Genomic DNA, 13,020 nt, shown 5'->3' with positions numbered 1-13,020 from the left:
AACCCATCCACATCCTCTGTATTGTCTTGGTGGGGCTTAAAGTCCTTCCTAGAAATTCTTTGGGTCTCCTGTACTGCTTGGTTTTTTTGTGGTCTCCCATTCCTTATGTCTTTTTTGTGCCTTTTCAGTGGTTTCAAGCTTTCTTTCGATGGTGACAGTCATCCCTTCCTCCTACCAGACAACCCAAGGGCTCCAGTATATTTCCCTTTTTGTAACATAAATTGATTGAATAAATAAAATTATGAATTATTAAAACGGTAAACAGGAATGCGCAGTGCACAAAGTGGAGTGATCAGGAATGCGCATGTGTACATAGTGTGGTGATCAGGAATGCGCAGTGTACAGAGTGCGGTGATCGGGAATGCGCAGTGTTCAGAGAGTGCAGAGTTAAGGCATGTGCTATGTACAGAAGGTAGAGCTCAGGACTGCATATCTCACTTTAAACCAAATTGCCATTCTTGCCATCCTTGACATTTTAGACCAAGCCCCCACATCCCCCCTCCCAGTATAAAACCTCTTCTCCTACCAGCACATTACCACCCCCCCCCCATCCCCCTAAATGTACAAATGCAACCATAAATCCTTCTGTTTCCCTCCCTTCCCAACATAGACCTCAGATACAGTGCGGCTCCATGCAGGGCGAGAGATATTCCTCCCAGGCTCCTCCACGTGGTGGTCTGTCATAAGACAAAACTGGAGCCTGCGGAAAGCTGCCTCGGCTCTGTTACATTGGGGTGACTGTCGGCAGCCGGCGGGGGGATTCTGCAGGTGCCCTGTGCTAGTGATATCATCGGGGCCTCCCTCCCTTACAGTACATCAGACGCACCCGGACAAGCTTCATTAAAGCCTCCCAGAGAACTGAGGAAAGCAGCTTCTGCTGGCGTGGAGAGCTGGAAAATAGAGCTGCGGCCCTGATTTCAGAGAAAGGAGTTGCATAGGTGGAACTGTTAATGGCTGGGAAGGAGAGGAAATCAGGGAATGGGTGTGGCAGGGAGGAGAGAAAGAAGAGACCAAAGAAAGGAGAATAGATGATCTGAACTACATCGGAGGGGAGAGATTGTTAGGGAGCAGAGACAGCAGGAACCTGTCAAATGGTGGAGAATCTGCATGTCAGTGGCACACCTCTCAGTGTGGCACCCAGGACACATACCCCCTGCCCCCTCCCCCTAGTAGTTTCTGCCCTGGCTTCAAGCATCATGACTGACAATGGATTTACAAGGGGCAGTTTTGGGATGTCTTTATTTGTGGATTATTTGAGTTTTCTTGTGCATGAGTACCCAATGCTCATTCATGTAAGGTGAGGGTGGTATCTGTGGGGCGCCCTTTACATTAAAGGGGGCTTTCAGATAAATCTCCCCACAACTGCCAGACAAGGGTCGTGGGGATGAGGTCTTTGACCACCCCATGTTGGGTGCGTGTGGCCTAGTATGTATTTGGCCAGTGTAATGGACGCCGTGGCTGGGTCCTGGAAGGACGCTATATTTCCCCTCTGTTTGGGTTGTGCTCTCTTTAAGGGAATACAATTGATTAACCCACCTGTTAAGGCAGTGTCTTTAAAAAGCAAGACAGGAAGTTGTAGATGGGTGTGGAGGAGTGTGAGCAGCTTGCTGCTGGTTGAAGAGTGGTTTGCCCTGTGGGAGACTGTAGTCCGTGTAAGGGACTGGGAAAGGCTGACAACCTTGAGAGTCAGGAAGACTAAGGAAGTCGGTGAGTCCAGGGGGCTGGAAAGAGTTGACAAACCTGTTGGGAGCAAGCAGAGGAACTGTTGACAATTGAGAGCCAGGTGGCTTGGTATGTTCATTTGTGTGCTGAATGAATTTAAACCCCTGCGTGGGATTACTGGATGAACTAATATTTTGTTTTCTTATAATAAACGTGGGCTACCAGGCCCTTAACCATAAAACGCCTGCCTGATGTAGACTAAAACGTGCATCTACCAATTGTGCTTAATCACCCGAACATTACAAGTGGTGCTCGAATGCGGGCATGTAGACGGTGGAATCCGGGTCCTTGCTCCACAGTGAGTCGCATCAGGAACTGCTGCTAGCTGTGTGTGGCAGCCAGGCGAACAGCATTGCGGATACGTTTATTTGATGGACTGTGTTGAATGCGGGTTGTGTACCTGTGAAGGAAGAATCAAACATCAGATTTTTTTTTTTCTCCTTCTTTGCTGAGAACTGTTACAAGCTGCTGTGTGCATGTGATTGCAAGGATGAGGCAGTCAAAAAGCAAGAAGTTCATGTTTTATCAAGTTAAAGAGGATGTGAGCTCAGCATGGCCTGGGAAGATGTCTCCACCTTGTAGGGCCAGCCAAAAGGGGCCAGTGAAATGTGAGACAGCGAATGAATGGTTCCAGCGGAATCGCAAAGAGTGGGGTGCACTGTAAGGGGCTGACATCTTGGCCTCTGACTATGTGCAACCCATGCTGCCTACAGAGGAGGTGGGAGTAGGGTGACCACATTTCCAAACTGCCATTCAGGGACAACCCCCCCCCCCCCGCACCCGCCCAAAAAAGATGGTTTTTGATACCTTTTTTGCCAATTTTTTGGGGAAAAAAAAGCAAACAGTGGTAACCAGTTTAGACAGGTATGCAATGTACACCTGCTTTAACTAAGTCACTTAGTGACAACGGTGTACTTTGTACATCACTTACTCTGGCAAGTTCACTGCATCACAAGGCTTTGGCTGCTCTGCTTGGCTCCATTGCACCGCCTGAGCTGCCCGATCACACTGTAGAAGGCACTCAGATGGTCTCAACCGGCTCTGAACCAAGCCGAGCGTCACAGCCATATTTTTTACTGGCAACCTTTTACTTTTTCTGGCATTTTTTTTACATTTACTTGCAGGAGAAAATTGTCTGTTTTTTATTGGCTGCCACTAAATACTGACGGTTGGCAACACTGATGTGGGGGCTGAAGGAGAGGTCAGAGTCAAGGATGACACCCAGCACCCTGGCATGTGTGGAGGGACTAATGGTTGTGCTGTTGATAAAATCATGGGGGGGGGGGGGGACTGGGAAAGAGGAAATGTAATTAGCTCCGTTTTAGTAAGACTGAGTTTGAGGAAGTGGTGTGACTGTGACATCCATACCAATATGTCATTCAGTAAGTTTAAGATCCATGAGGAGATCGAGGAGGTTAGTTGAAGAGGGGAGAGAGATCTGTGTGTCATCGGCATATAGGTGGTATTGGAAGCCATATGAGGTTATCAACTGACACAGGGAAGAGGTATAAAGAGAGAATAGGAGAGGCCCAAGGACGGAGCCTTGGGGTACCCCAACAGAAAGAGGAACAGAGGAGGAGTTGTAAGTGACACTGAAAGTGGAGGAAGAGTGGAGGGGGCAGCCGAACGGAGGGGGACAGCAGCAGAACGGAGGGGGACATGGAGGAACACTGGAGGGGAGGCAGTAGCAGAACAGAGGGGGACAGGGAGGAAAACTGGAGGGAGACAGCAGCAGAACGGAGGGGGCCACGGAGGAAAACTGGAGGGGGACAGCAGAAGAATGGAGGGGGACACAGAGGAAAACTGGAGGAGGACAGCAGCAGAACGGAGAGATAGTGGGGGACAGCAGCATAATGGAGGGGGAGTATGCTCACTGTAACAAAGTGTATCACTAACCTGGAAGTTTGTCAATGTCTGGCGGGAGGCAAACTCACGGACCTCGGCGCTGCTGGCAATGCACTGCAACGGCTGCGGGAGTAGTCGGCGGCGGCCCCAGGACTGGCACTGACTGGGCACAGGCTGTATCCTTACCAGCAGTAAGTCTGGCTCTGTCTGGTGGGGATTAAAAATACATTTTATTTATGTTAGATGTTTTCTGTAAGAGTTTTTAAATAAGGAAAAAATAAAGTATGGGGGCACAGAAGAACAGAGGGGGACAAGGAAGAACGGAGGGGGACACCAGCAGAACATAGGGGGACACGGAGGAAGAACAGAGGGGGACAGCAGCAGAACAGAGGGGAACAGCAGCAGAACAGAGGGGGACATGGAGGAAGTACAGAGGGGGACACGGAGGAAGAATGGAGGGGGACACGGAGGGGGACAGCAGCAGAACAGAGGGGAACAGCAGCAGAACAGAGGGGGACATGGAGGAAGAATAGAGGGGGACATGGAGGAAGAATAGAGGGGGACACGGAGGAAGAATAGAGGGGGACACGGAGGAAGAATAGAGGGGGACACAGAGGAAGAATAGAGGGGGACACAGAGGAAGAATAGAGGGGGACACAGAGGAAGAATAGAGGGGGACACAGAGGAAGAATAGAGGGGGACACAGAGGAAGAATAGAGGGGGACACAGAGGAAGAATAGAGGGGGACACAGAGGAAGAACAGAGGGGGACATGGAGAAAGAACAGAGGGGGACACGGAGGAAGAACGGAGGGGGACAGCAGCAGAACAGAGGGGAACAGCAGCAGAACATAGGGGGACACGTAGGCAGAACGGAGGGGGACACGGAGGAAGAACGGAGGGGGACAGGAAGGAAGAATGGAGGGGAACAGCAGCAGAACAGAGGGGGACACGGAGGAAGAACGGAGGGGGACACGGAGGAAGAATGGAGGGGAACAGCAGCAGAACAGAGGGGGACACAGAAGAAGAATGGAGGGGAACAGCAGCAGAACAGAGGGGGACACGGAGGAAAAACAGAGGGGGACATGGAGGAAGATCGGGGGGGGAGACGGAGGAAGAACGGGGGGGGGGGACGGCAGCAGAACGGAGGGGGACACTGAGAAACAACGGAGGGGGACACTGAGAAACAACGGAGGGGGACACTGAGAAACAACGGAGGGGGACACTGAGAAACAACGGAGGGGGACACTGAGAAACAACGGAGGGGGACACTGAGAAACAACGGAGGGGGACACTGAGAAACAACGGAGGGGGACACTGAGAAACAACGGAGGGGGACACTGAGAAACAACGGAGGGGGACACTGAGAAACAACGGAGGGGGACACTGAGAAACAACGGAGGGGGACACAGAGAAACAACGGAGGGGGACACTGAGAAACAACGGAGGGGGACACTGAGAAACAACGGAGGGGGACACTGAGAAACAACGGAGGGGGACACTGAGAAACAACGGAGGGGGACACTGAGAAACAACGGAGGGGGACACTGAGAAACAACGGAGGGGGACACTGAGAAACAACGGAGGGGGACACTGAGAAACAACGGAGGGGGACACTGAGAAACAACGGAGGGGGACACTGAGAAACAACGGAGGGGGACACTGAGAAACAACGGAGGGGGACACTGAGAAACAACGGAGGGGGACACTGAGAAACAACGGAGGGGGACACTGAGAAACAACGGAGGGGGACACTGAGAAACAACGGAGGGGGACACTGAGAAACAACGGAGGGGGACACTGAGAAACAACGGAGGGGGACACAGAGAAACAACGGAGGGGGACACAGAGGAAGAACGGAGGGGGACACGGAGGAAGCAGGGAGGGGGACAGCAACAGAAAAGAGGGGGACACAGAGGAAGAATGGAGAGGGACAGCAGCAGAAAGAATGGAGGGGGACAGTCAGCAGCAGAATGGAGGGGGAGGGGGACAGCAGCAGAATTGTACACTAACCTGGACTCCTGGAAGTTTGTCAGTGTCTGTATTTTAACTGCAGGACCTCGTGGGCGGGAGGAGCCTGGGCTCTGGAGGAGGAATCTGAGGAGGAATCTCAGTGAGAGCACAGGCAGTGAGAGGAGTAGGACACACACGAGACTGAAGCTGCTGACTGGCCTGCCCTGGAGTCTGGAGACCAGACGTCAGTGGCGCCCTGTGTCGTCAGTGGCGCCCTGTGTCGTCAGTGGCGTCACTCTGGCTGGGCTGGGGACCGGTACGTTACTGTGTGGGGCCTGCGGGGGGTTTGCATTGCCCACACTCACTGCCAGTGCCACCAGCTCCTTCTCAGCCCGCCCCTCAGGCTGATGTCACTGGTTGCTAGATGCGGGGCGGCCCCTAGCCTAGCAACCAGACTGCCAGCATGAGTCATTCTCCTGTGCGCTGTGTAGTGTGACACTGATACTGACTGTGTGTGGCGGCGGCGCGGCGGCAGACAGAGAGAGGGAGCGGACTCAGCGGAGCAGACTGTGTTTTGTTTCATTCCGGGACACTGTATTGTCCCGGAATGAAGGTGCCCGGGACACGGGACAAAAGTGTGAAATCAGGGACAATCCCGGGCAATCCGGGACACGTGGGCACCCTAGGTGGGAGACTTCCTTGTAAGATTTGAAAAAGTTGCTGTAAAGAGAAAATGGCCTAGGGACCGGTGGCCAAAACTGCTGCAAACCTTATTGCGGATAGAGTTCCGGTCGGTTTACCATTTGATGGATGGGGACCAGGATGACTATCGCAAGTTTAAAGAGGAAATCCTTCTTAGAGGAGAGTTCCGTCGTATCATGGGCCGCCAGCAATGCTCCAGGATGGGAGAAGTGTCGCCGGAAGTCCTAGGAATTGGAAATCCAGAGAAACGTAAGGTTTTCTGTCATGGCCGCTTAGGCAAAGGGGTCAGTCCCGAAAGGAGAGTACATCAGCTTGAATCCTGCATGAGTTATAGCCAACCAGCTTTGGAGCGCAAGTCTGCAGTTACCCCTAGCAACAAGGATCTTGTGTTACCTACAGGGGGCGTCAGTGGGTCCAGAAAGGCTGCAGTTTTGCTCCATGGCCACATGGGGGAGTCAGCCTATGGAGACACCACACCAGTGGAACAACGCACTCAAGTGAAGGCTATGACATCAGCTGCAGGAACTGGTAAGACTGTTTCAGTTTATGATGCTGAACCCAGTGAAGTGGGAGTATGTCCAGTGGGGAGATCCGCAGTACAAATGGACATAGACTTTCTGCATTGTGCTACCCAGAGCAGTGGGGAGGCGCAGCGTAAAGCCCAACTAGACGCAGGGCTAAAGACTGAAAAGGACATGGGGACTCTGTATATGCCTGCTATGATCCAGCAGATGGCTGGGAAAATTGAGCTAGGGGTGACCAAAACAGTGCTGGTACCATGTTCCCTAGTGACAGCTGCTGCAGGGTTGCCCAGGGAAACTTCCAAGGAGCTTGCAGTGTTGGAGCAGAGAGTTTCCCAGGTCAGCTATGGAGCTGCCCAAATAGGCAAAAGTGCCCCTTTACCGAGAGCGGGTGCTGTGAAGAGTTGCTCAGAGGTTATGGTGGCTCATAGACAACCCACAAAAGCAGTAGCTATGTCAACACATAATGAGAATATTGATGGTCATGCTGACAATAGTGTTGGCCAATGTGATGTGATTGGTGATTATAATGCTGAAAAATGTGTTTCCTGTAATGTTACGACTGAGCCACACAGTGAGAGAGTGTGGGCGCAGCCCCACAACCCTACGTGTAGCCCAGTGGGCAAGGGGTTAATTCAGCCTGCAAAAGTTGAGGGTACAAAGCTGAATGTGTCTGTAGTGCCACCAGAAAAAGGTGTTCAAAATGGTGTGCTGCACCAAGCTTTAGGTGAAGCATCACCCCAATGCAACGTTGATAAAAGTATGGTGTCACAAAATGATGTATATAGAAGTGAGGAATGTGCAGTTAAAGCTAATGAATCCCAGGTTTCTGTGCGGCTTTCTACAGCAGGTGATGCAACGCTGTGGAACACCCATGGTGGAACCACAATGGACTGGGACAGCTGGGCCAAACAATTGCTAGCCATGCTGGGTAAGGCTAGCTTAAATAACAAGGGTGTGGACACAACTGCTATGCCAGACAGGGGGGTGTCAAATGTCTCACCCTCTCAACCTACAGTCGCTGAGCCCCTCCATGTCTTGGACAGGGTAAAAGACCCTAGAAAGTTCTGGTGTTTAGACATGGGATGTTTAGAGATGACCGAAACCTTACTGGAAATGCTAGAGTTGGTAAAAATGAACTTGCTGTATACTTGGGTATCTCCACCGCAGTTGGACCAGGTGGTGCTGCGTAGCACCAATGGGTGGAGCCAGGTGGTACAGGCAGTGCTGGGAAACCATGACCAACAGTGGAATTGGTGGGACCAATGGTTACCCATTTGGCACAGGATCTCCAGATTCTCTGTGAGCGTACTTCTAGTTATTGATTGGTATGGAAGGCACGCGAGAGAACTGCTTGAGATATCAGAGGTCTCTCCGCCTGGGGCGGTGACTAGAAAAATCTCTGCTGGTGTGGTCCGAGGTGCGGCGGAGCAGTTGTCAGTAGAGGGCGCAGACACTGCCTTACCCGCTAGGCCTCATGAGAAGGAACGGCCCAGAATGGACTCAGCAGTAGCAGAGATGCTTTCTGTCACTGGCCCAGGGGTACAAGTTAAGGTGCCCGGAGAAAGTGTTAATGTTGGTTGCCGTAACAATGTAATGTGTACACCTGGAAAAAATGGTTTATGCTTGGGTCAGGGTAGTTTGTTAGAACAGGTACCCATGGAGTGTTGGACAACGGGTGAGGTGGAGCTGTGCTATGGTTCCGTCGGATGTAGCCCCTCCTCGGGTCTTCTTCTAACAAACACTGATTTGGAAAGCACTGATGATACGGAAAGCTGTGATCTGTTAAGAGTTCGTTCTGCAAACAATGATTTGGTTGCCATGGGTAACAAGAGAAACTGTTTTGAACCTGAAATACAGATGGTGAAGGGTAAAATGGGTATTTGTAAGTTGAAAGGAGGGCTCAAGGAAGGCAGAGTTCCCCCAAGAAAAGTGAATAAGCCCAGGGACCCCAAAAGAAGAGGAAGGCTGAGTATAGGACAATATAGGAACCTGTTAAGATCCAGGGGGGAATGTTCCTGGAAGCGCACCCGGAAAAAAGGTTGGGCCTACGTGGCTGACAGCCAGCACAGAGGTGTCCCAACCATCATGATGGGTGCTGGTGTTCCTCCCTCCGGATCGAAACACAGGGGGGGGATATGTAATGGACGCCGTGGCTGGGTCCTGGAAGGACGCTATATTTCCCCTCTGTTTGGGTTGTGCTCTCTTTAAGGGAATACAATTGATTAACCCACCTGTTAAGGCAGTGTCTTTAAAAAGCAAGACAGGAAGTTGTAGATGGGTGTGGAGGAGTGTGAGCAGCTTGCTGCTGGTTGAAGAGTGGTTTGCCCTGTGGGAGACTGTAGTCCGTGTAAGGGACTGGGAAAGGCTGACAACCTTGAGAGTCAGGAAGACTAAGGAAGTCGGTGAGTCCAGGGGGCTGGAAAGAGTTGACAAACCTGTTGGGAGCAAGCAGAGGAACTGTTGACAATTGAGAGCCAGGTGGTTTGGTATGTTAATTTGTGTGCTGAATGAATTTAAACCCCTGCGTGGGATTACTGGATGAACTAATATTTTGTTTTCTTATAATAAACGTGGGCTACCAGGCCCTTAACCATAAAACGCCTGCCTGATGTAGACTAAAACGTGCATCTACCAATTGTGCTTAATCACCCGAACATTACACCAGGCACACTTATTCTATCCCCCACCCCCTTCCTAGCCATGCTGAATGTTGGGATTAAGGGTCAGGTATCATCATCATCTATTTTGAATTTGTTTTCATTTTTTTTTTTTTTGTGAAGTCCCCATAAATTTTTTTACCAGACCTGAAGGGTCTGTTATGGGTTTTCTGGGGGACCCTACGCACTTTTATCTTTTTTTTTTTTTTTTATTTGCATGAGGTACCCCTTAAATTCCAAACCAGATTCAAAGGGCCTGGTATGCATTTTTGGTTTGGAGAGGAATGGGAATTATTTTTCCATTCTTGCTGTGGGATATGCGACAGAAAAGTGACATTTTCAAAAGAATAAAAATTAGAGATTAAATAGTTTAAATTAAAAACTGTTTGTGTAGCTTGGAGTGGTGACTGCCTGTAATCCCATGCATTTCAATTTACAATACAGCCATAAATAAAAGCACAATAATCAGATATCAGTTGGGCATGACACTTTATTGGTTTAATTTAAACATCATATATCCATAAAATATTTATTATTCAACCATAAATAAAGTAAATATTCATAATGTATATAAGCTAAGTTATTACAACTCAAGCCCAATTGAACTAAAATAACAATAAATGTCCCCTCCCAAGCCATCCAGAGTGACAAACCATATAAAGTACCAGCGACAATGGTGGGAGGGAGGTTAGCTCTTTTGCCAATGCTTGACCAACTGCACAAAAACCTGGGGGCTCTTCCTTATGTAGCACTCTCTACCAATAGGTAGGTGCTATTAATAGGATTTTTACTAAATATACTGTCAGCACAGGTAAATTTAGGCAGGCCTAGGCCTGATTGTTTTAATCTGAGGGCTGGGAGTGGTTAGTGTAGCAGTGGGTGTGACCACCTGTGCTCTGGTTCTGAGGCGCCTCCCCTGCTTCCAGGGAGAATATTCTGGAAGAGGGGCAGGGCCTAGAACTGGAGTGGCAAGCAGCTCGTGTGAGAGCCCTGACCAATCCCCAACTGGAATTGGCAGGAGGTGGTCCTCCTATATAAGCTGAGGTAACATGCCACTGGGGGGGGGGGAGTTGTCAGCCGGGTGAAGTGGAGAATGGAATACTAGACAGCAGCAGGAGAGCATATTTGACTTGTATCTTAGTATAGACTTCTGGGAAAATTGGTGAGCCAATCACACAAGCAGGAAATTATGTTTCTGGGGGGGGGGGGGGAATTCTGTACACATTCTGTGTACTGCCACGTACACACTTATCAGACTATTCGGATCGGGCCCCCTGCCCGCAGACCCCGACAATCAACGGCCAGGGTTTTCGGGAAGAGGCCCTTGTCCTCATCAACATGGGGACAATGTGCTTTGGGGTGGCCGCGCGCCCCCCCTTTCCCCAAAGCAACCCCCCATGTTGAGGGCACGCGGCCTGGTACGGCTCGGGGGGGGGGGGGGGGGGGGGCGCTCGCTCGTCCCCACCCCCTTTCCTGACCAGCCGGGTAGCGTGCTCAGATAAGGGTCTGATATGGACCTAGAGGGGGACCCCACGCCGTTTTTTCGGCGTAGGGATTCCCCCTTAACTCCATACCAGGTGACGGGGCCAGCGACGCCTCCTTCGCTGGTCCCGGCTACCTGGAGCCGCGCTCACAATGAGCGGACTTTTTCTCCGGGCGGGAAAAGTCTGTTCATTTCAGGACCGCTGCATGGCAATGTACGTCGGCACAATGGCACCGACAGGCACAAGCACGTACATGTACGTGCTTGCCTTCCAGCGGGTGGGGAGTCCGATCGGACCCCCTCCCGCTGGCTGCGGCGGTCCGTTTTGCTTCAGGAGCATTCCGGGATGAGGGGATGGCCGTTGGTTTCTGACCATCCCCTCTCGATCGCTCCTGGTGAATGAGAAGCTTCCCCCGCTGTGTATTGTAAACGCAGGCAGGGAGGAAGTGATGTCATTCTCCTCGGGGCGGTCTTTTTGACCGGACTGCGAGGAGAACAGAGAAAGTAAGTGTGCACCAACACTACACTGACATGTAGGTACACATAGGCACACCCCGATCGCCCCCCGATCACCCCGCCCCCCCCCCCAGTCACAGTGTCACTGATTGCAGTGATCATTTATTTACTGATCACTGCATTCAGTGTCAGTTGTGACAGTAAAAACTGTCAGGGCATTTAGTGTTAGGTCCAGGGTAGCCCCCTACAAACCCCCAATAAAGGTTTAACCCCCTGATTGCCCCTAGAGTTAACCCTTTCACCCCCTTTTGCTAGTGTCACTAAGCAATCGTTTTTCTGATCGCTGCATTAGTGTCACTAGTGCCGCTAGGTAGCTAGTTATTTTTTTAGGTTCACCGCCAGGTTTTTATAGTGCTAAGTACCCCAATATACTACCCAATAATGGTTTTAACCCCCTGATTGCCCCTAGTTAACCCTTTCACCCCCTTTTGCTAGTGTCACTAAGCCATTGTTTTTCTGATCGCTGCATTACTGTCACTAGTGCCGCTAGGTAGCTAGTTATTTTTTTAGGTTCACCGCCAGGTTTTTATAGCGCTAGGTACCCCCCTATACTACCCAATAACGGTTTTAACCCCCTGATTACCCCTAGTTAACCCTTTCACCCCCTTTTGCCAGTGTCACTAAGCGATCGTTTTTCTGATCGCTGCATTAGTGTCACTGGTGCTGCTATGTAGCTAGTTATTTTTTTAGGTTCACCTCCAGGTTTTTATAGCGCTAGGTACCCCCATATACTACCCAATAATGGTTTTAACCCCCTGATTGCCCCTAGTTAACCCTTTCACCAATGATCACCGTATAAGTTGTACGGGTGACTCTGGTTAGTTAGTTTGCTTTTTATATTATCAGGGCACCCACCATTTATTACTCAATAAAGGTTTAACCCCCTGATCACCCGGCGGGTGATATCAATTAGGTTTTAGGGTCAGGGTCTGCGTCGCCCCAGGCAGCGCTAGGTTAGTGCCAGTACCGCTAACACCCACGCGCAAAGCATACACCTCCCGTAGTGGTATAGAATCTGAACAGATCAATATTTGATCTGATCAGATCTATACTAGCGTCCCCAGCAGTTTAGGGTTCCAAAAAAACGCATTGTTAGTGGGATCAGCCCAGATACCTGCTGGCACCTGCGTTTTGCCCCTCCGCCCAGCCCACCCAAGTGCAGTATCGATCGATCATTGTCACTTACAAAACACTAAACACATAACTGCAGCGATCGCAGAGTCAGGCCTGATCCCTGCAATCGCTAACAGTTTTTTTTGGTAGCGTTTTATATTTAAATCCTGAAGGCGGTGCTTGATTTTCGGGGTCCCGTACGTGGCTAGGCTCCCAAAAAGTCCCCCACATGTGGTATCCCCGTACTCGGGAGAAGCAGCAGAATTTATTTTGGGGTGTAATTTCACATATGCCCATAGCATGTGTGAGCAATATATCATTTAATGACAACTTTGTGCAAAAAAAAATTTTTTTTTAATATTCCTCCAACTTCTGGCAAAATATAAAATATTTCATGGACTCAACATGACTCTCAGTAAATATCTTGGGGTGTCTACTTTCCAAAATGGGGTCATTTGGGGGGTTTTGTGCTATTTTGGCTTCTTATGTCCTGCGAAACTGTGATAG

General features: G+C 50.3%; 1 long non-coding RNA gene across 1 annotated transcript in view; it reads left to right on the top strand.

Moving 5' to 3' along the window:
* The window catches only part of LOC143934492 (uncharacterized), a 106,511-nt gene that overhangs the window by 25,368 nt on the left and 68,123 nt on the right, over positions 1 to 13,020 (top strand). The window lies entirely within an intron of this gene.

This window comes from Lithobates pipiens, unplaced genomic scaffold (genome assembly GCF_037356315.1).
Source record: "Lithobates pipiens isolate NorthernLeopardFrog02 unplaced genomic scaffold, aLitPip1_a1.2 Scaffold_27, whole genome shotgun sequence".
Lineage (NCBI taxonomy): Eukaryota > Metazoa > Chordata > Amphibia > Anura > Ranidae > Lithobates > Lithobates pipiens.
This window is presented reverse-complemented; position numbering and strand designations above follow the sequence as displayed.